Genomic DNA, 21,938 nt, shown 5'->3' with positions numbered 1-21,938 from the left:
GCATTCTGCGCTGTGCTCTTGCTGTCATCTTTGTACGATGGCCACTCATAGGGAGAGTCAAAACAGTGCTGAACTTTCTACATTTATAGACAATTTGTCTTACCAGGGACTGATGGCATCAAGGCTTTTAGAGATACTTTTATAACCCTTTCCAGGGTTAGATCTTCTGAGATCTCTTTTGTTCAAGGCATGGTTTACATCAGGTAATGCTTCTTGTGAATAGCAAAATCACAAAAAAGTGATTTTTATAGGGCAAGGCAGCTCAAAACAACATCTCCAATCTCATCTCAGTGATTGGACTCCAGGTTAGCTGACTCCTGACTCCAATTAGTACTTTTTCCAACCTACACTGTGAATGTTTAAATGATGTATTCAATATAGACAAGAAAAATACAATAATTTGTGTGTTATTAGTTTAAGCACACTATGTTTGTCTATTGTTGGGACTTAGATGAAGATCAAATCAAATTTGATGACCAAATCCAGGTCATTCCAAAGGGTTTACATACTTTTTACCAGTACTGAGTCGATGTGCAGGAGTATGAGGAAATTGAGGTACATACACTACGTGACCAAAAGTATGTGAACATCTCATTCCAAAATCATGGACATTAATATGGAGTTGGTACCCACTTAACAGCCAGTCTTCACTCTTCTGGGAAGGTTTTCCACTAATGTTGGAACATTGCTGCTGGGACTTGCTTCCATTCAGCCACAAGAGCATTAATGAGGTCGGGCACTTATGTTGGGCATTGATGTTGGGCAATTAGGTCTTGGCTCGCTTGCTTTGTGCACAGGAAAGGGCCTTCGCCAAAGTTGGAAGCACAGAATCATCTAACATGTATGCTGTAGCTTTATGATTTCCCTTCACTGGAACTAAGGGGCATAGCCAAACCATAAAAAAAACAGCCCCAGACCATTATTCCTCCTCCAAACTTTACAGTTGGCACTATGCATTCGGGCAGGTAGCGTTCTCCTGGCATCCACCTAACCCAGATTCATCCTTCGACTGCCAGATGGTGAAGCATGATTCATCACACCTGAGAACTTGTTTCTACTGCTCCAGAGTCCAATGGCGGTGAGCTTTACACCACTCCAGCCGACGCTTGGCTTTGCATATGGTGATCTTAGGCTTGTGTGCGGCTGCTTATACGCACTACGTGCTTCATCCCTCGGCAGGTCCCATTCTGTGAGCTTGTGGGAGCCGTTGTTGCTCCTAGACATTTCCACTTCACAAAAACAGCACCTACAGTTGGCAGCTCTAGCAGGGCTTAAATTTGACAAACTGACTTTTTGGAAAGGTGGCATCATATGACGGTGCCTCGTTGAAAGTCACTGAGCTCTTCAGTAAGGCCATTCTACTGCCAATGCCTGTCTGGAGAATGCATGACTATGTGCTTAGTTTAATACGCCTCTCAGCAACGGGTGTGGCTGAAAAAGCTGAATCCACTCATTTCAAGGGCTGTCAACTTACTTTTGTGTATACAGTGCATTAGGAAAATATTCAGACACCTTGACTTTTTCCACATTTTGTTATGTTACAGCCTTATTCTAAAATGGATGAAAAAAATACAATCTCATTTATCTACACACAATACCCCATAATGACAAAGCAAAAACAGATTCTTTGAAATGTTAGCAAAGTTATATACAGTAAAAAATTATCCCATTTACATAAGTATTAAGACCCTTTTCTAAGTACGTTGTTGAAGCCCCTTTTGCAGCGATTAAAGGCTCGAGTCTTCTTGGATATGAGGCTACAAGCTTGACACACCTGTATTTGGGGAGTTTCTCCCATTCTTCTCTGCATATCCTCTCAAGCTCTGTCAGGTTGGATGGGGGGTGTCGCTGCACAGCTATTTTCAGGTCTCTCCAAAGATGTTCAATTGGGTTCAAGTCTGGGCTCTGGCTGGGCCACTCAAGGACATTCAGAGACTTGTCCCGAAGCCACTTTTGCGTTGTCTTGGCTTTGTGCATAGGGTGTTGCCCTGTTGGAAGGTGAACCTTCGCCCTCAGTCTCAGGTCCTGAGCGCTCTGAAGCAGGTTTTTATCCATAATCTCTCTCTACTTAGCTCTGTTCATCTTTCCCTCGATCCTAATGAGTCTCCCAGTCCCTGCCGCTGAAAAACATCCCCACACCAGGATTCTGCCACCAGCATGCTTCACCGTAGGGATGGTGCCAGGTTTCCTCCAGACATGACGCTTGGCATTCAGGCCAAAGAGTTTCATCTTGGTTTCATCAGACCAGAGAATCTTGTTTCTCATGGTCTGAGAGTCCTTTAGGTCTGAGAGTCCTTTTAATGAGGTGTGGCTTCAGTCTGGCCTCTCTACCCAAAAGGCCTGATTGGTGGAGTGCTGCAGAGATTGTTGTCCTTCTAGCAGGTTCTCCCATCTCCACAGAGGAATGTATTGAAGCATTGTAAAGAATTAAAGTAATTTTTATAAAAAATGTATTTCACCTTTACTTAACCAGGTAGGCAAGTTGAGAAGAAGTTCTCATTTACAATTGCGACCTGGCCAAGATAACGCAAAGCAGTTCGACACATACAACGACACAGAGTTACACATGGGGTAAAACAAACATACAGTCAATAATACAGTATAAACAAGTCTATATACGATGTGAGCAAATGAGGTGAGATAAGGGAGGTAAAGGCAAAAAAGGCCATGGTGGCAAAATAAATACAATATAGCAAGTAAAACACTGGAATGGTAGATTTGCAGTGGAAGAATGTGCAAAGTAGAAATAAAAATAATGGGGAGCAAAGGAGCAAAATAAATAAATTAAATACAGTAGGGAAAGAGGTAGTTGTTTGGGCTAAATTATAGGTGGGCTATGTACAGGTGCAGTAATCTGTGAGCTGCTCTGACAGTTGGTTCTTAAAGCTAGTGAGGGAGATAAGTGTTACCAGTTTCAGAGATTTTTGTAGTTCGTTCCAGTCATTGGCAGCAGAGAACTGGAAGGAGAGGCGGCCAAAGAAAGAATTGGTTTTGGGGGTGACTAGAGAGATATACCTGCTGGAGTGTGTGCTACAGGTGGGAGATGCTATGGTGACCAGCGAGCTGAGATAAGGGGGGACTTTACCTAGCAGGGTCTTGTAGATGACCTGGAGCCAGTGGGTTTGGCGACGAGTATGAAGCGAGGGCCAGCCAACGAGAGCGTACAGGTCGAAATGGTGGGTAGTATATGGGGCTTTGGTGACAAAACGGAGTGCACTGTGATAGACTGCATCCAATTTGTTAAGTAGGGTATTGGAGGCTATTTTGTAAATGACATCGCCGAAGTCGAGGATTGGTAGGATGGTCAGTTTTACAAGGGTATGTTTGGCAGTATGAGTGAAGGATGCTTTGTTGCGAAATAGGAAGCCAATTCTAGATTTAATTTTGGATTGGAGATGTTTGATATGGGTCTGGAAGGAGTGTTTACAGTCTAACCAGACACCGAAGTATTTGTAGTTTTCCACGTATTCTAAGTCAGAGTCAGAGTCAGAGTAGTGATGTTGGACAGGCGGGCAGGTGCAGGTAGCGATCGGTTGAAGAGCATGCATTTAGATTTACTTGTATTTAAGAGCAATTGGAGGCCAAGGAAGGAGAGTTGTATGGCATTGAAGCTCGCCTGGAGGGTTGTTAACACAGTGTCCAAAGAAGGGCAAGAAGTATACAGAATGGTGTCGTCTGCGTAGAGGTGGATCAGAGACTCACCAGCATCAAGAGCGACATCATTGATGTATACAGAGAAGAGAGTCGGTCCAAGAATTGAACCCTGTGGCTCCCCCATAGAGACTGCCAGAGGTCCGGACAGCAGACCCTCCGATTTGACACACTGAACTATCAGAGAAGTAGTTGGTGAACCAGGCGAGGCAATCATTTGAGAAACCAAGGCTGTCGAGTCTGCCGATGAGGATGTGGTGATTGACAGAGTCGAAAGCCTTGGCCAGATCAATGAATACGGCTGCACAGTAATGTTTCTTATCGATGGCGGTTAAGATATCGTTTAGGACCTTGAGCGTGGCTGAGGTGCACCCATGACCAGCTCTGAAACCAGATTGCATAGCAGAGAAGGTATGGTGAGATTCGAAATGGTCGATAATCTATTTGTTTACTTGGCTTTCGAAGACCTTAGAAAGGCATGGTAGGATAGATATAGGTCTGTAGCAGTTTGGGTCAAGAGTGTCCCCCCCTTTGAAGAGGGGGGTGACCGCAGCTGCTTTCCAATCTTTGGGAATCTCAGACGACACGAAAGAGAGGTTGAACAGGCTAGTAATAGGGGTGGCAACAATTTCGGCAGAGAATTTTAGAAAGAAAGGGTCCAGATTTTGCAGTGGGGGGTCCAGTGCTGTTGACCGGGGTAGGAGTAGCCAGGTGGAAAGCATGGCCAGCCGTAGAAAAATGCTTATTGAAATTCTCAATTATGGTGGATTTATCAGTGGTGACAGTGTTTCCTATCTTCAGTGCAGTGGGCAGCTGGGAGGAGGTGTTCTTATTATCCATGGACTTTACAGTGTCCCAGAACTTTTTGAGTTAGTGTTGCAGGAAGCAAATTTCTGCTTGAAAAAACTAGCCTTGGCATTTCTTACTGCCTGTGTATAATGTTTTCTAGCTTCCCTGAACAGCTGCATATCACGGGGGCTGTTCGATGCTAATGCAGAACGCCATAGGATGTTTTTGTGCTGGTTAAGGGCAGTCAGGTCTGGGGAGAACCAAGGGCTATATCTGTTCCTGGTTCTAAATTTCTTGAATGGGGCATGCTTATTTAAGATGGTTAGGAAGGCATTTAAAACAAAAAAATCCAGGCATCCTCTACTGACGGGATGAGATCAAAATCCATCCAGGATACCCCGGCCAGGTCGATTAGAAAGGCCTGCTCGCTGAAGTGTTTCAGGTAGGTGGATGTGCAAATGGAGAGTCCATTAGCAGCAAGCTAATGGTGCGACAGGGTAACCTAGTGGTTAGAGTGTTGGACTAGTAACCAGAAGGTTGCAAGTTCAAACCCCTGAGCTAACAAGGTACAAATCTGTCATTCTGCGGCGTGGTATGTGTTCATCATGTATTTTAATAAAGAAAACACTGAAAACTGAAACACTATACAAAAACAATAAACCAAATAACAACCGTGAAGCTAATGAGAACTGTGCTGAAACAAGCAATCAACATAGACAATCACCCACAAACAAACAGTGCAACCCAGGCTACCTAAGTATGATTCTCAGAGACAACTAATGACACCTGCCTCTGATTGAGAACCATAATAGGCCGAAACACAGAAATCCCCAAATCATAGAAAATCAAACATAGACTGCCCACCCAAACTCACGCCCTGACCATACTAAATAATGAATATAAAACAAAGGAAATAAAGGTCAGAACGTGACAGGCTCACTGAGGGTGAGTGTGAACTAGAAGCGAAAACAGTTGTTGACTAGATGCAAGCTTGTCAGAGTTAAGGATATGAAAGTTTATTGGTAGAGCCACGTTCATGACTTGGCCTATCAGTATGGTCACATTGTTGATGAAGGGTGAGTCCCAAATGGCACCCTACTCATTATATATTCCATATTCTCTATGTGCCCTGGCCAAAAGTAGTGCACTATAAAGGGAATAGGGTGTCATTTAGGATGCGGACACAGTTTATCAGTAGGGTCACATTGATGACAAAGTTTATCAGTAAGCTCACATTGATGACACAGTTGATTTGTAGGGTCACATTGATGAGGGTCATATTGATGACATATTGGGAAGGCAACAAAGCAAATAAGTTCATGATTAATGGGTAAGAGTGACTGATTAGCGGACCAGGGATTAACTCTAATGAGATAGATTGGCTATTCATATCGACTCATCTGTGCAACTCAATACTGAGCTAAAGTCTAAGCATCCTAACAATTAAACCATTGAGCCAACACTAGTCTTCCAGTGTCAGGCAACGTTACCCACCATCACCTCCGCTACACTAAAGCCTGCAAGATAGGTTTGTTAGACCCTCCCAAAAGAATCTTAGAAAAGTTGAAGAAAATGCACTTGTAATAATGAGTAATATGCCCTTATTGACTAAGAGCTTTACCCCAGTTCCCCTGGTAATCTGTTTTGAGTTGTACTGTTGTCATCCCAGAGTGTGTCTACTCACACAGTGGGAACTATTTCCTCCCCATCAAATAATGCCATACCATTAATTGTGCCAAGATTAATGGATCTGGTAATTAGACTGTTTTCTGAAGAGTGACTGTTAATGGTGTCTGGTGGAGTCTAGCTTTCCAAGGACATTAGCGAACGGGTGGCTGTTTGAATAGACTGATGGAGGGGAAATGGGGACTCAAAACAAATACAATAAACAAACTCTCCTTTTTATTCCAAAACAAATCCCCACAAATCCCATTAGCCCATCATCAATTAAGACCGGGGTGGCACAAATTCTATTGTTTGCCCGGCTCTCACAGAAGGATTGGACAAAATGGATGCATTATGTTACAATGTGCTTCAGGAACAATGAGGGTGTTTCTTTAAGAGGAGAATTTGGTGATTGAATTAGAATAACAGCTTCCGACAGTGAATGAGAAAGACTTATCTCAGGGTAATTGGCTGCATTCAGTCTGTCTCTGTCATAGAAATGGTTATTGTCGTCGCTCTGTTCAGAATTCTATGAAAAATTACAACTTTTTAAATATTATTTATGCAAAAATAAACAGTCTAGCCATGTGTAGCTCTCTTCTTTGGCTGTGATCTAGGACACATCATTATATTAAAATGGGTAATCTGCAGTTGAAAATATAAAGGCCTCCCCACCTCTGTTTTTGTAAAAAGCTGAGAGCTTGGGCTGGAGTAACCACTCTCAAATTCATAGACATAACTAACTATGTTTGGTGTTTGCTTGCATATACTTTGTTTACAAAAAAAATGTGTAAAGAGTAAAACAAAGTAAAACAAACGTACAGTATATCTTGGGTTCTGATGGGGTACGACAGTTGAACTGAGCTCATTAGGCATTTATAAGTTATATTCTTCAAAAATCAATTGGTAGTTATCAATAATTTATCAGTCCAAAGATGAATGTAGCAATTGCAGATTAGCCCTTTAAAAGCCAGTGTAGTTTCTGAAATTGTGAATTTGCAATGATATTGTGAATTAGAATGGGTTGGATATGATTCACGCTCCAGTAGGATCAAATTATGGAACACCTACTATGGGAATTGTAAGGTCTGTGCCAACTTTGCTATGATCTCATGAGGAATTGTTGAATGGGAGAGTACAATTTTCCTTGATCATTTGTAATCTTTTGAAAGTCTTCAGATCTTACCATTTGTATAGTATTTTATAAACAACATTAAAAACAAAAAACATATGATGTTTGGTTAGTGTTATTAAAATTATATTATTGCTCTAGCCCGACAACATAGATTACAGCACTAGCTAGATGCAGTATATTAGAAAGTAGAGTCATCACTGGACCATTCAGTGTAGGCTACATTTGGATAATTTTATTCAGAATTCTCATGTGGTGTTCCATTCCCCTTGGAAAAATATTACTCTGCAGCACTAGAACCATTCCCATGATGGTTATCTCAATCTTTCCCCCAAGTCACACATAGTGCACTACCAAATTCAAATGAGCTCTTGCGGAAGTGTGATTAGATACACAGTGCATATTTCCATGAACAGAAGCAGCAACACCAGAAATGCAGTGGAACATGGCCTCATCTAAATGTCTTCCCATCACTCAGACATGCAATTAACATTGTTGACACTTCAGCACATGTACTACATTGTGACATTGATCATGTAAGCAGAAGAGAATGGCACATATAGAGTAGTTGGCACTCAAGCAAACACAGGGAGGCGTTGACTTAAGTGGATGAGCAGTGAGCAGGCCGAGTTAACAATGTGTGGATAAGCATGACATCTGCTACAGAATATGCATAGAAAGAGTTCCAGTTTGGTGCAATGGCATTGAGATAGCATGTACTGTATCTAAGGACTACGTCGCCTGTTCTACATTAAGGGGTTGGTCCTTAAATGGGTACGTTGGCATTTTGGCAACGAGGCCCTTTATCTACTTCCCCAGAGTCAGATGAACTCGTGGATACAATATTTATGTCTCTGTGTCCAGTAATAATATAGTTAAAGGTAGTTTTGTGAGCCAATGCTAACTAGACTGGAAATGACTGGAAATCTATGGGTATCTGCTAGCATGTTTAAAGAGATAGGGAAAGGGTCTCATTGCCAAAATCCCAAAGTATCCCTTGAAGTGCATCTGTCCAGAAGATGTACTGTAAATAACATGAGAAGAGTTCAATTGACAGTTCAACAGTTTTTAGAAGTTTGTGAGATGGTTATTTAGTTAAGTTAGGTTAGCTAAGTTAGAATCTCCTGGCGACCATTTTGGGGTATGTAACAATGCTAGTGTTGAATGGTGTCATTCCAAAGCATGAGGAAAGAGAGGTGGAAGGTGAAATATAAACCCGATCCTCGCGGTAGTTGTACTCCTTTAGATTGTGCCATGTGATACACAATGGACGTGTTGCGGGTGCAAGTGATATTTTACGATATTTACACTCATTCTTAGATAAAAAGGCAGATTTTATGTTTATATATATTTGGGAAAGTAAGTCAAATCCTTTATATTGTGGCTTAATGAACACTTCATATGTAATTGAAAAGTGATAGCATGGACCTTTAATGGGATTTCAGTAATGATCTTTCCATGCATCACATTTGGGGTAAGTCACTAGTTTATGACTCAAAATCAAACACGGAATGCAATGATTACAATGAGAAGCTTTACAAAAGCATTTCACAGTAGAAGAGAAGGAAAATTGCTTATCTTACGTTTTTAAAAAAGCTTAAAATATCCCTAGCGATAGCTTTAGGAGTATACTTTCAAGAGAATTACGAACTTTATGACCTCTTAACCTTCATGTTAGAATCCAGCAGAACGATCTAGAAGAAAAAAAATATATATATTATATTTTATTATATTAAAAATACATAAAAAATATGATTATTATTAATATTGCCATTGAGAAAATTCAAAACAAAACATGACCTTTTTCAAGGTCAGTCTCGCAAAAAGACGCATTCTTGCGTTTTAACTACCCGCTATTCAAAGTGCTCTGAACAAATTAAGGGAATTGTTCACAAACATTGGCACATCCTAAAATCCGATGATAGTCTCGGTAATGTGTTTTCGGACCTTCCCTTGGTCGTATTCTCGCGGGGCAGAAATCTCAGAGACCAATTGGTAAACTCTGATTTACCACCCCAAGATATTCCTGAACAAAGTCTATTTGCGCCCCTACTGGATGGAAATTACAAATGTAATGGCTGTGCTCAATGCAATGGCACTTATAAATGTAGATCCTTCAAACACCCACAACAGGGAAATCGATCCCAATAAAAGGTGTTATTACGTGCTCCACTAAGGCAGTTATTTATCTTATAACTTGTCCTTGTGGTAAAAATTATGTAGGTAAAACAGTGCGAATTAAAAGTACGTATCTCAGAGCATCGTAGCACCATTAGGTGTAAAAACTTTACTTACCCAGTTGCGGCCCACTTCTTGGAGGCAGGCCACTCGATTTCGTCTCTGCGTTATATAGGCATCGAACATGTCACCCTCCCTAGGAGAGGGGGTGACCTTGATAATTTATTGTTAAAACGAGAGGCTGCCTGGATCTTTAGTTTAAAGACCCTTGCGCCCTTCGGTCTCAACGTAGACTTTGATCTGAAGCCATTCGTGTGATTATTGTGACTTTGCCATTGTAATTGTGTGTAAACTTGTATAGTCAAATTAATCTATGATCGTATGCTATCCATTTGTTTGTATGCTGTTCTTTGTATGACATTTTAATATTTGATTATTAACCAATGATATTAGGCCACTCCTGGCCATGATTACAGACACCTGTGTCTTTTGACACTATATAAACGAGTCATCCCGCAGTGTTTGTGATCATACCCTGATGAAGACAGCTTGGCTGTCGAAACGTTGGTATTACATTTTTGCATCTGAGCTCCAAGAGTGTGCGGCTTTTTTTTATTTTCAAGAATCCAGCAGAAAACTATAAATCAGAGAAGAGGAATACCCCGGCATTCATGACCTTCATGAAAGCGATGAGGGCTCAGGACAAAGAGGAGATGTAATAGAAATTAAGCCTTGAACTGGTTCACTGGAGAGAGTAATAAGCAAATAAAATCTTCCCATTTGACATGATCATAGCAATCAGAAACTGGAGAGGGTAGGAGGATGAAGAGTGAGATATCCAAGAAGGTTCAAGTGTTGTATAGAGGTTGAGGGTGGCAAGTTTATTTTTGGGCCAATACTATACGCAACTATGGTTTGTGGTCCTACCAATACCACTTGTAAAAACAGAAACAATTTACTAGGCTACAAATGAAATAAGTTATGGACACGGTGTGGTGAAAGTGCACGGTGTTGAAGGGTGGTGAACATCGAGGGTCTTAATTGGTATGCTGGGGACATGATGATCAGGTCTTAGCTACCAGTTGACAAGTAACAATTATCTTGCTCCATAATCTCATCAAGTACCCTTTGTATTGTAAGACCAGAGTGGGAACATTTGCTAAATCCATTGACAGAGTTAAAAATGGGATGGAAACACATACAGTGCCTTGCGAAAGTATTCGGCCCCCTTGAACTTTGCGACCTTTTGCCACATTTCAGGCTTCAAACATAAAGATATAAAACTGTATTTTTTTGTGAAGAATCAACAACAAGTGGGACACAATCATGAAGTGGAACGACATTTATTGGATATTTCAAACCTTTTTAACAAATCAAAAACTGAAAAATTGGGCGTGCAAAATTATTCAGCCCCTTTACTTTCAGTGCAGCAAACTCTCTCCAGAAGTTCAGTGAGGATCTCTGAATGATCCAATGTTGACCTAAATGACTCACGATGTTAAATACAATCCACCTGTGTGTAATCAAGTCTCTGTATAAATGCACCTGCACTCTGATAGTCTCAGAGGTCCGTTAAAAGCGCAGAGAGCATCATGAAGAACAAGGAACACACCAGGCAGGTCCGAGATAATGTTGTGAAGAAGTTTAAAGCTGGATTTGGATACAAAAAGATTTCCCAAGCTTTAAACATCCCAAGGAGCACTGTGCAAGCGATAATATTGAAATGGAAGGAGTATCAGACCACTGCAAATCTACCAAGACCTGGCCGTCCCTCTAAACTTTCAGCTCATACAAGGAGAAGACTGATCAGAGATGCAGCCAAGAGGCCCATGATCACTCTGGATGAACTGCAGAGATCTACAGCTGAGGTGGGAGACTCTGTCCATAGGACAACAATCAGTCGTATATTGCACAAATCTGGCCTTTATGGAAGAGTGGCAAGAAGAAAGCCATGTCTTAAAGATATCCATAAAAAGTGTTGTTTAAAGTTTGCCACAAGCCAAACATGTGGAAGAAGGTGCTCTGGTCAGATGAAACCAAAATTGAACTTTTTGGCAACAATGCAAAACGTTATGTTTGGCGTAAAAGCAACACAGCTCATCACCCTGAACACACCATCCCCACTGTCAAACATGGTGGTGGCAGCATCATGGTTTGGGCCTGCTTTTCTTCAGCAGGGACAGGGAAGATGGTTAAAATTGATGGGAAAATGGATGGAGCCAAATACAGGACCATTCTGGAAGAAAACCTGATGGAGTCTGCAAAAGACCTGAGACTGGGACGGAGATTTGTCTTCCAACAAAACAATGATCCAAAACATAAAGCAAAATCTACAATGGAATGGTTCAAAAATAAACATATCCAGGTGTTAGAATGGCCAAGTCAAAGTCCAGACCTGAATCCAATCGAGAATCTGTGGAAAGAACTGAGAACTGCTGTTCACAAATGCTCTCCATCCAACCTCACTGAGCTCGAGCTGTTTTGCAAGGAGGAATGGGAAAAAATGTCAGTCTCTCGATGTGCACAACTGATAGAGACATACCCCAAGCGACTTACAGCTGTAATCGCAGCAAAAGGTGGCGCTACAGAGTATTAACTTAAGGGGGCTGAATCATTTTGCAAGCCCAATTTTTCTGTTTTTGATTTGTTAAAAAAAGTTTGAAATATCCAATAAATGTCGTTCCACTTCATGATTGTGTCCCACTTGTTGTTGATTCTTCACAAAAAAATACAGTTTTATATCTTTATGTTTGAAGCCTGAAATGTGGCAAAAGGTCGCAAAGTTCAAGGGGGCCGAATACTTTCGCAAGGCACTGTATCTGTAAGGTCCCTCAGTCGAGCAGTGAATTTCAAACATACTGCATATTCAACCAGGGAGGTTTTCCAATGCCTCTCAAAGAAGGGCACAAATAAGTAGATGGGTAAAAAAAAGCAGACATTAAACATCCCTTAGAGGATGGTGAAGTTATTAATTACATTTTAGATGGTGTATCAATGCAGCCAGTCACTACAAAGATGCAGGCGTATATCCTAACTCAGTTGCCGGAGAGGAAGGAAACCCCTCGGGGATTTCACCATGAGGTCAACGGTGACTAAAACATTTATAGAGTTTAATGGCTGTGATAGGAGAAAACTGAGGATGGATCAACAACATTGTAGTTACTCCACAATACTTACCTAATTGACAGAGTGAAAAGAAGGAAGCCTGTAGAGAATACTAATATTCCAAAACATAAATCCTTTTTGCAACAAGGCACTGAAGTAATACTGCAAAAAATGTGGCAAAGCAATTCACTTTTTTTTCCTGAATACAATGTGTTATGTTTGGGGCAAATCCAATAGAACACATCACTGAGTACCACTCTCCATATTTTCAAGCATAGTGGTGGCTGCTCATGTTATGGTTATGCTTGTAATCATTAACCACTGGAGAGATTTCAGGATAAAAAAGAAACTGAATGGAGCTAAGGCAAAATCCTAGAAAACCTGATTCAGTCTGCTTTCCACTAGACACTGGGAGATCAATTCACCTTTCAGCAGGACAATAACCTAAAACAACGCCAAATTTACACTGGATATGCCTGAGTAGCTGAGTTACAGTTTTAACTTAAAGTGCATACGGAAAGTATTCAGACCCCTTGACTTTTTCCACACATTGTTCCATTACAGTCTTATTCTAAAATGGATTAAATATATTTTTTTAATTCTCAGCAATCTACACACAATACCCCAAAATGACAAATTGAAAACAGGTTTTTAGATTTTTTTGCAAATGTATTGAAAATAAACAGAAATACCTTATTTATAGAATTATTGAGACCCTTTGCTATTAGACTCAAAAAGGAGCTCAGGTGAATCCTGTTTCCATTGATAATCCTTGATGTTTTTACAACTTGACTGGAGTCCACCTGTGGTAAATTAAATTGATTGGACATGATTTGGAATGGCACACACCTGTCTATATAAAGGTCCCACAGTTGACAGTGCATGTCAGAGCAAAAACAAAGCCATGAGGTCAAAAGGAATTCTCCGTAGAGCTCCGAGACAGGACAACCAATGAGGAAAAAATACAATTTAACCAATTTTATAATAAGGCTGTAAAGTAACGAAATGTGGAAAAAGGGATCTGAATACTTCCCGAATTCACTGTAAATCTGCTTGAAAATATTGCAAGCCTTGAAAATGATTGTCTAGCAATGATCAACAACCAATTTGACAGAGCTTAAAGAATAAATGGGCAACTATTGTACAACCCAGGTGTGCAAAGCTCTTAGAGACTTACCCAGAGACTCATAGCTGTAATTGCTGCCAATGGTGATTCTAACATGTATTGACTTGGGGGTGTGAATACGTATGTAAATGAGAGCATGTTTTCACTCATTATGGGCTTGATGGATTTTTTTATTTATTTTATTTAACCTTTATTTAACCAGGTAGGCAAGTTGAGAACAAGTTCTCATTTACAATTGCGACCTGGCAATGTGTGTATAGATGGCTAAGATTTTTATTTATTTAAGCCACTTTGAATTCAGGCTGTAACAGAAAATGTGGAATAAGTTAAGGGGTACGAACAGTTTCTAAAGGAACTGTATAAATGTATATTTTGAGGAATGATGGTGTTGACTTTAGCTGGCTTGGCTCATCTGGCATAATGGACGCAATGGTGTAGTGCCAAAAGAGCAAAGCCCAACCATCTGGTACACCAGACAGACTCAACCAAACATTTAAAGGATTTGAAAGAAAACAAATACTAATTGAACCCAAGTTTTGGTTTATTCCTATGCTCTACTGAGCAAAGGTGAAGATACCCATCCATAATGTGATGTGGAATGCACACTACAAGTATACTTTAGCTCACAGCTCAACGTAAGGAACATTAAGAGAGTCAGTGACACCATGTATGTTGGAGTTACCGATTCACATTACTTGGAGATTCTTCTCCTTGCAATATACTGCTCACACTTACCTTGAGGTAAACACAATTGGATTGAGGACATCGTTTGTTGGAGACCACATGTAATGTGTGGGTGGTCACAGAGTAGCACCAAGGAAACACATCAACAGGTGCATTCAGATGGGTAGTGTAATTCACAGCGTTAAAATGTATCTACATATGTAACAGGCATCACTATGCTTGACAAACAGTATAGCTTCCTCGCACACAGGTTCTTAACAGTCCTTGATCTTAGTCCTCTCCTTCACAATCATGTGACCTTCCGCTTGACGTCTTAGCCAGCTACACTACAGAGCAGCTAGCAGTTCAATAATGCGGGCGGACACATGTCAAGCTGGCGAGTAAGGTTTCCAATCCAACACATACCATTACAAAAAAAAATCTACTTTCTGTACCCCAAAAAGGAAATGTATCACACTCTTTCTGGTAAGGTCAGTTGGCTGGGCTAATTTCCTATGCCCAACCAACTAATTTGAGCTCATTCAAACCACTAAAAACCTCTGAATGTCTGTCCAATTCCCTCTTGGTTCTAGTTCAAAAACATGGTTTCATGGTGTGTATTTGGTGGCCTGCGTAAATGATTGGCTGACACAAAGGTTGCATCTCTCAGAGGCTTCAGAGAATCTCTATTTGTTCGGGACCTTCTGATCAAACAACCGAGATAACCCCGTCCTCAACAGGTTGCATAGTGTGTGAATCCTCCCATCTGTTTAACCATAAGTGAAAGATATCAGAATCAAATCAAATTTATTTATATAGCCCTTCGTACATCAGCTGATATCTCAAAGTGCTGTACAGAAACCCAGCCTAAAACCCCAAACAGCAAGCAATGCAGGTGGAGAAGCACAGTGGCTAGGAAAAACTCCCTAGAAAGGCCAATACCTAGGAAGAAACCTAGAGAGGAACCAGGCTATGTGGGGTGGCCAGTCCTCTTCTGGCTGTGCCGGGTGGAGATTATAACAGAACATGGTCAAGATGTTCAATGTTCATAAATGACCAGCATGGTCGAATAATAATAAGGCAGAACAGTTGAAACTAGAGCAGCAGCACAGTCAGGTGGAAGTTGAAACTGGAGCAGCAGCATGGCCAGGTAGACTGGGGACAGCAAGGAGTCATCATGTCAGGTAGTCCTGGGGCATGGTCCTAGGGCTCAGGTCAGTTGAAACTGGAACAGCAGCATGGCCAGGTGGACTGGGGACAGCAAGGAGTCATCATGTCAGGTAGTCCTGGGGCATGGTCCTAGGGCTCAGGTCAGTTGAAACTGGAACAGCAGCATGGCCAGGTGGACTGGGGACAGCAAGGAGTCATCATGTCAGGTAGTCCTGGGGCATGGTCCTAGGGCTCAGGTCCTCCGAGAGAGAGAAAGAAAGAGAGAAGGAGAGAATTAGAGAACGCACACTTAGATTCACACAGGACACCGAATAGGACAGGAGAAGTACTCCAGATATAACAAACTGACCCCAGCCCCCCGACACATAAACTACTGCAGCATAAATACTGGAGGCTGAGATCAGAACAAGGATCTGTACAAGAGATGGGAAACTGGCAGGTCTCTGTACTTTGCTCCGTTCATCTTTCTCTCGATCCTGACTAGTCTCCCAGTCCCTGCCATTGAGAAACAGCCCCACAGCATGATGCTGCCACCACCATACTTCACCATAGGAATGGTGCCAGGTCTCCTCCAGACATGCCAGACATTGGCATTCAGGCCAAATAGTTCAATCTTGGTTTCATCAGACGCGAGAATCGATATTTATGGACGTGACCCAGTTCTATATGTTCTGTTGCCATGCTCGCTAGCAACACTTGTCCCTTGCTTGCTAGCCAACAGTTGCGACCTAGACAGTCAGAACAGCAAAGTAGCTGCATTTGCTTAAGCGTTTTTCTATTGACATTTGGATACATCAATGACCTGATGTTTTGGCCAACTTTGCCTGGCATAGAAAAGTTAACATTCGCATCAGGAAATGTCAGTTTAGTGTGAACCCCTTTTAGCACCACCCAACAAAGTATTTGATGTTCTCCAGCACACAACATCAGGACAGGTAATTACGCGCAAGGTAAGTTTTATTTAAGTAATGGGTTAACATGGATCGGACCCTGTTCCCCACCTCCCACAGCAGACCATATGATTTCCCGGACTGGGTCAACAAGAGCCTCCCCTCACTCCCTCAGGTAAGTATCGGGCATGCAGAAGTGACACTGCAACACACTGAATTATTCTGATATGGCACTGCAACAATAATTATTTTAAGGGAAGGCACTGCAAACAATATGGTGAAAGGCACTACAATCTCAATAGTGTGCCACACAATGTGGGACCCACCCCTGGCCCTGCTCTACTCTGCCAGCCTGAAGGCCTCTACTGCTATGCAACAAAATAGGGAGGGGGAAAGACCAACAAGACAACATATAGAGATCACCACTCAGCTCCACAGCCCCAGTTCATCATCAGCACAGCCACCCACTTCCTCACTCAAATTTGCCAGTAAGACTTCTTGTCCCACAGACACTAGTCCAGTGCAAACACCCACAACATGGGTACTTGTATAGATGACCAATCCCCCGGCGAGACATTCCGCACTCAACATCCAGCTTCCAAACAGCACAAAACACAGGGCTTTTAAAGGAAATGATAGCCAATCCCCAACTCACTGTCTGATTAGCTGACTCCATGCAGGTGCTTCTGATCACACCAGCCCCGCCACCCACTTATCCACTTATCTACCAATCCATCTCGTAACAGACACTCAACACTGTTCATTACGAGGAGATCACATTGCATATCAAACACTAGACTAGAAGCTAGCTAAATAGTTTGTTGCTAGCAAACTTCCCAATGTGACAACCGAATTCAAAGATACCAGTTGCCGAAAACAGCTGGTCAAACTAGAAACTTGAGAGGATTTGGCAGCACTGCAACAGTAGATACCAGAGAAATGAATTGTCATCACTCACCATGTTAGGTCATCAGATACTCCAAATAAATATGTTTCAGCAAAAACAAATCAATGCTAGCGAGCTAGCTAGCTAAGTTTTTCCTTGTTGGACCTGTGTTTACAATGCATCGAATTCCGGTTTGTGTGGTTGTTGGTTTAGCTTTCTGTGACTTTGTAGCAAGTACGATCTGCATGTGTAGGTGCATATTGTGTCATGATTGCAAGGTCTCCCGATATCTTTTCCAACTGTCCCATTATCTGGTTTTAAAGGCCATTCTAGAATGCCCGTCTAGCCAATCAAACATGAGTATACAACAATGCTGTGGTATAAAGTAGGTGATATTCTGGTCCTTTTCTCTGCGTGATGCATAAGGGGCCTTTTAGTTTCAATTTGGCTCATCCTATTATTGCTGTACACAGAATTATCGCTCAGACTGAAATAATGGAACAGCGGCGCCACAGGAAGACAAAATGAAAGTACTGCCAACTATAGAAATAGCTAACGGGTTAAGACAGGAAATGAAGAAAAACGGTAGTTCCAAAAAAAAAAAAACTGTAGTTCAAGTGTTGTAGTTATCCATCTGGCTAGCTGTTAACTTGTGCACTCTACATGGGAATATAATTGTTGTGATTTAAGTTGTATTGAAGAACATTGTGATTACAGGTCATATAAAGAGACTATATCTGATTATTCATGTAACACACTAACAGTGTTTTTTATACTGGTGGCAATGGTGTTTGGACTACAAAAAAGAAACAAAGGAAAAAGTCTCATCATTGACTTGCAAGCTATGCTAGCTCCCACAATTTTATTACATCTGTGAATTTATAGTTGTGAGTACCTCCTCCGGTTTTGGACCATAAACTTCACGATTGGACGATTATTGGACATTGGACTTGTAAGCAATTGATAGCAACATTTACCTTACATAATGTCTGTTGAGCAACAGCAGCCAGAGGAGATAAAAGAAAATCCTCTCTCCATTATGCAACACCCACAGCCTGTGGGAGACATGCCGTTTAGAGTGGAGCTATCTGCCCCCTTTACTAGGGATAGTAATTCATGTTTTTCCCTCATGGATTCTCAGGTTTGAAGTAGCCTTGGTTGTATCCTAACCTAACATAAATAAAGCTAACATTTTTCCAGCTAAATTGTCCGGCTCTGCATTTGCTTACTGTCAGAGCCTTTCAGACACTACCAAACATGGATTATAACCAAACAAAGGAATGTCTTGGTGCCGTTTTTGGACAATATCAGTTTCTGGCAACGTTCCAGACCTACACCACTGCCCACCCCCGCACATCTAACGAGCCACCTTAATTACAGAGAATTCCCCAGTTATGGTCATGATGCAAAACAATCTGAACTTTCAGGAGATTTGTTCCTGGACTAGATTCAGCCATGGAGCTTAAGGTATATGAACATGCTGCACCAACTGCATGACAAATTGTATCTCAAGCTAACAATCATCATAACCTCGCCCAGCCCCCTTATGTCTTTGACCTCTCCCCACATGATGCAATCTGCCCTGCCCCTACCTCAATTCACTGAATTGTCAGTAGCCACATCAGACATAAAATCTGATCTGAGGGACATCAAATGTCTTCAGGCAAGGTAGACCGATGAGAAACTTGAACACTTGTCATATCAGTTTGCACGTCTGCAGTGTCAAGTTAACGCAGTGGGGAACAAGTCCTCTGATGAAAACTACGACAGAGGCAAAGTCCACCACAGAGATGGCGGGGATATTCACCATCAACCCGCTACGCCCTTCGTAGCCATGGAGCCCAGAACGATTAAAACAGAGACCGTCCCTGTGATGGGCTTGATGACCACAACATAGGCTGTCTCCATGATGCCCATGAGGACTACAGCAGAGGCAGCCTGGTTGCCAGGGGGAACATGCACTGTCACTGTTGTGCTAATCGGTCCACACAGAGGGCGTGCCTCCTCAACATATCCACATTTGGGTGAGCATTCACCAAGCCCTTCCAGGCACTCTTACAGGCAGGAATCTCAAAGCTCACAATACTCCTCCTCATCATGCAGAATGCACTTTGACTCACCTAGGCGACAACATAACCATGATGGAGCACAGCTTCAGGAAAATGGGCAGTCAAATCAAATCTAATTTTATTAGTCACATGCGCCGAATACAACAGTGGAATGCAACAGTTTCACCTTACAGTGAAATGCTTACTTACGAGCCCCAAACCAACAGTGCAGTTTCAAAAAACACAGATAAGCGATAAAAGTTACAAGTAATTTAATTAAAGAGCAGCAGTAAAAAATGAAATAACAACATGTACAGGGGGGTGCAGGGGCACCGGTTAGTTGAGGTAGTGTGTACATGTAGGTAGAGTTAATTAAAGTGACTATGCATAGATGACAACAGAGATTGGCATTGGTGTGGAGAGGTGGGCCAATGCAAACAATATGGGTAGCCATTTGACTAGATGTTCAGGAGTCTTATGGCTTGTGGGTAGAAGCTGTTTAGAAGCCTCTCAGACCTAGACTTGGCGATCCGGTACCACTTCCCATGTGGTAGCAGAGAGAACCGTCTATGACTAGTGTGGCTGGAGTCTTTGACAATTTTTAAGGCCTTCCTCTGACACCAACTCTTATCCTGGATGGCAGGAAGCTTAGTGATGTACTGGGACAATTACACTACCCTCCGTAGTGCCTTGCGGTCAGAGGCTGAGCAGTTGCCATACCAGGCAGTGATGCAACCAGGATGCTCTCAAAGGTGCAGATGTAGAACCTTTTGAGGATCAAAGGACCCATGTCAAATCTTTTCAGTCTCCTGAGGGGGAATAGGTTTTGTCCTGCCCGCTTCACAATTGTCATGGTGTGCTTGGACCATGTTAGTTTGTTGGTGATGTGGACACCAAGGAACTTGAAGCTCTCAACCTGCTCCACTGCAGCCTGGTCGATGAGAATGGGGGCGTGCTCGGTCCTTTTTTTCCTATCGTCCACAATCCTCTCCTTTGTCTTGATCATGTTGAGGGAGAGGTTGTTGTCCTGGCACCACACGGCCAGGTCTCTGACCTCCTCCCTATAGGCTGTCTCGTTGGTGTGTCATTGGCAAATTGAATGATGGTATTGGAGTCGTGCCTGGCTGTACAGTCATGAGTGAACAGGCAGTACAGCAGCCCCTTAGGGGCCCCTGTGTTGAGGATCAGCATGGCAGATGTATTGTTACCTAGGAAGTTAGGAAGTCCAGGATCCAGTTGTAAAGGGAGGTGTTTAGTTCCACTGTCCTTAGCTTATTGATGAGCTTTGAGGGCACTATGGCATTGAACACTGAGCTGTAGTCAATGAATAGCATTCTCACATAGGTGTTCCTTTTGTCTAGGTGGGAAAGGGCAGTGTGGAGTGCAATAGAGACTGCATCATCTGTGGATCTGTAGGGGCGGTATGCAAATTGGAGTGGGTCTAGGGTTTCTGGGATGATGGTGTTGATGTGAAAATAGTCAACTTGACAGTCTGCTACCTGAGAAAACGGCCATTTTCAGTGCCAATTCACATGGCTATGGTAAAACAACATTGGTGGAACACCGCATTAACATGTGATGCTGCACCAATAAGTTATGCCCATGCCACACATCCACCTTGGCAAGCTAATACAGCAGGATGTGATTGAGGAAACCCATAATGGTGTCACAATCAAGGAGTCCCATCCTTTACCCAAGGTGGATGATACTTTGGACAAACTCTTCGGTGTACAAATATTCAGCACGTTCGACCTTACTTCTGGCTACTGGCAAATTCCCCTCCATACAGACATCAAAGAGAAAGCCCAGTTCTTGACAGGAAGTGGTTTATATCAGTGCCATCTTGCTAAAGCCTCTGTCACCTTCCTGGGACACCTTGTCTCCAAAGATGGAGTGCAACCTAACCCCTCCAACACAGAGCAACTACATTCATGGCCAGCCCCAACATCACCCACGGAGGTCAGAGTGTTCTTGATCCTCTATACATAATACAGACAGTTTGTTAAAAGGTTTTCTAAACACTCTGAAGTCCTTCATACTCGGACACACAAGAATACTATTTCCCACTGGACTGCCAGGGAGCTTTTGAAACTCAGTGACCCCCTGTCATGGCCTTTCCCAACCAGGAAGATACATTTTTGTTACACACAGCATGCAATCGGTGCAGTGTTGGTACAGAAAGTCAACACAAAGGAACATGTGATATTGTATGCCACTCACACACTCAATGCAACAGAGCGCAAATGGTCTATGTTTGACAGGGACCTTTATGCAGTTGTTTAGTCAGTGAGACACTTTTGACATTACTTGACTTTTCATTCCTTCAGATAATCACTGACATCAAGCCCCGGGTGGGGTTGAAATGGATGCCCCTGGATGACGACTGGTGCAACGTTCACAAAGATGGCTCTAAGCACCTAAATGCAGATGCCTTGTCACGGCAACCAGAGACTGATACGGCACTACCCTACCCAGGCCCTATTGCTTCTGTCAAATTTAAGGTCCTGCCCAAAACCCAAAATCAGAACTATCTTATTCTGTTAGTAAATCCATTAGCTGCTCCTCTCTGTCTGTCACTTGCTCGCTGCACACAGCTTGCTCTTCATGCGGTCTGAAAATGGTGCATTGAGTCTGT

The sequence above is a fragment of the Oncorhynchus kisutch genome, linkage group LG6, assembly GCF_002021735.2.
Source record: "Oncorhynchus kisutch isolate 150728-3 linkage group LG6, Okis_V2, whole genome shotgun sequence".
Classification (NCBI taxonomy): domain Eukaryota; kingdom Metazoa; phylum Chordata; class Actinopteri; order Salmoniformes; family Salmonidae; genus Oncorhynchus; species Oncorhynchus kisutch.
This window is presented reverse-complemented; position numbering follows the sequence as displayed.